This window comes from Notamacropus eugenii, chromosome 5, assembly GCF_028372415.1.
Source record: "Notamacropus eugenii isolate mMacEug1 chromosome 5, mMacEug1.pri_v2, whole genome shotgun sequence".
Taxonomy (NCBI): Eukaryota; Metazoa; Chordata; class Mammalia; order Diprotodontia; family Macropodidae; genus Notamacropus; species Notamacropus eugenii.
The window spans coordinates 445715445-445717684 of record NC_092876.1 but is presented as its reverse complement, the minus strand read 5'-3'; the positions used below and the strand labels follow the sequence as shown (position 1 = coordinate 445717684).

Here is a 2240-nt window from a genome sequence, read left to right as displayed (position 1 = left end):
TTGGGTTGCTGGCTCAGTGTGGCTCCTCCAGCTGGGCAGGAGGTGGCTGAATGGGGGCAGAGGTTGAGGAGAAGTGTTGTAGCTGTAGAGTTCCCTTCATTTAGAGCATCTCCATGGGGTCTTCCCACTCTGTCCATGCCTTTTAAGGACTTTGTCTTCCTGGAGAACCACCTTCAGTGGAAAGCTGGAAATAGCCTGTCTTCAAATTTTATCTCCTAGTTTTCCATTTTGTTGCACTTTAGAGGAACACCAAGAAATCATGAACAACTTTAGCAATCGTGAATTTAACTTCACTTTCCTTGATGAAGGCTTTACTGCTAAGGATATACTGGACCAGAAAATTAATGAAGTTTCTTCTGATAACGATAAAGATGCCTTCTATGCTGCTGACATTGGTGGCATCTTAAAGAAACATCTAAGATGGTACAAAGCTCTTCCTGGAATAACTCCTTTTTATGCTATTACATGTCATGACAGTAGAGCTGTAGTGGAGACACTTGCTGCTTTAGGAGCAGGATTTGATTGTGCTAGCAAGACTGAAATATAATTAGTACGAAATCTTCGGATGCTTCCATAGAGGATGACCTATGCACATCCATGCAAACAAGTGTCACAGATTAAGTATGCTGCCAACAATGGAGCACAAGTGATGACTTTTGATAGTGAAGTAGAGTTAATGAAAGTTGCCAGAGCTCATCCAAAGGCAAAGTTGGTTTTGAGGGATTGCCAGTGATGACTCCAAAGTGTCTGTCATTTAAGTGTTAAATTTGGTGCCACTCTCAACATTTGTAGGCTACTCCTTGAGCCAGCAAAGGAACTGACTATTGATATTATTGGAGTCAGTTTCCATGTGGGAAGTGGCTGTACTGATCCAGAAACCTTCATCCCAGCATTTTCTGATGCCCAATGTGTCTTTCACATGAGGGTGGAGTTTGGTAATATGTATCTTCTTGACATTGGTGGTGGCTTTCCTGGTTCTGAAGATGTAAAGCTCAAGTCTGAAGAGATCTCAAGTGTAATCAATCCAGCACTGAATAAGTATTTTCCTTCTGACTATGGAGTGAGATTCATAGCAGAAACAGGCAGATACATCATTATTCATGTTTGCAGTTAACATCATTGCCAAAAAACTTGTATTGAAGGAACAGACAGGTTCTGATGATGAAGATGATGCAAATGACCAAATTTTATGTACTATGTAAATGACGAAGTATATGGATCACTTAATTGTATCCTGTTTGATCAAGCTCATGTTAAACCTGTTCTACAAAAGAGACACAAATCAGATGAGAAGTATTACTCTTGTAGCATATGGAAACCAACATGTGATGGCCTTAATTTGTTGAATGCTGTGATTCACCAGAAATGCATGTGGGAGATTGGATGCTCTTTGAAAACATGGGTGCTTATACTGTTACTGCTGCTTCTACTTTCATTGGATTCCCGACACCCACTATCTATTATGTGATGTCTGGGCCAACATGGCAATGCATGAAACATATCAAGAACCAAGGTTTTCTGGCAGAAGTAGAGGATCAGGATATCAACCTTTTGCCATTATCTTGTGTTTGGGAAAGTGGAATGGAACATCACTCAACAACTTGTACTTCAGCTAGTACTAATGTATAGATGCTCTTTGTAGCAATTAATTGCAAGTTTAGCTTGAATTAGAGCATTTGGGGGACCATTAACTTAATTCCTGCTAGAGTTAAATATGTTTTAAGAATAGGGTTGGCACAAAGGCAACAATGTTGAAGACTAAGAAATGGGGTCACACTTACCTGTGTTCCTATGGAAACTATTTGAATATGTTTTGCATGGATTTTTGTTCACTTTTTCAAATATGCTTCTAAAGATTGCCCCTCAGCTGCTAAGCAAACATTTGTTGCTTGTAAAATGGCAGAATGGGATTGAACTTAGTGTTGTGACCTGTTTTAAAATAACAGTATATTGAAATAGTTAGGTATTGGAAAATTCTTCAATCGTTAAAAACTGGTTTGCATATAATGCCATTAAGACAATTAACCACAAATACTTAGAATGAATTCAATTTCTTCAATTAAAGGTTTCAGCCAAGGATTTCTTCTGCTGGGGGGCAGAGGGTAATGGAAGTGTATATATTTTGAACTCCCATTGAAATGTTTCTCAAGATCCTAGGCATTTCTAGTTACCATTTTAAGGCCCTATACTTAAGATGAAAAAAATGTCAGAATGAGTTCAATTTCTGTCCTGCTTTTTTG

General features: G+C 38.7%; 1 pseudogene; it reads left to right on the top strand.

The window, feature by feature from the left end:
* Positions 1-259: 259 nt before the first annotated feature.
* On the top strand, positions 260-1629 carry LOC140503124 (ornithine decarboxylase pseudogene; annotated as a pseudogene).
* Positions 1630-2240: the final 611 nt, after the last annotated feature.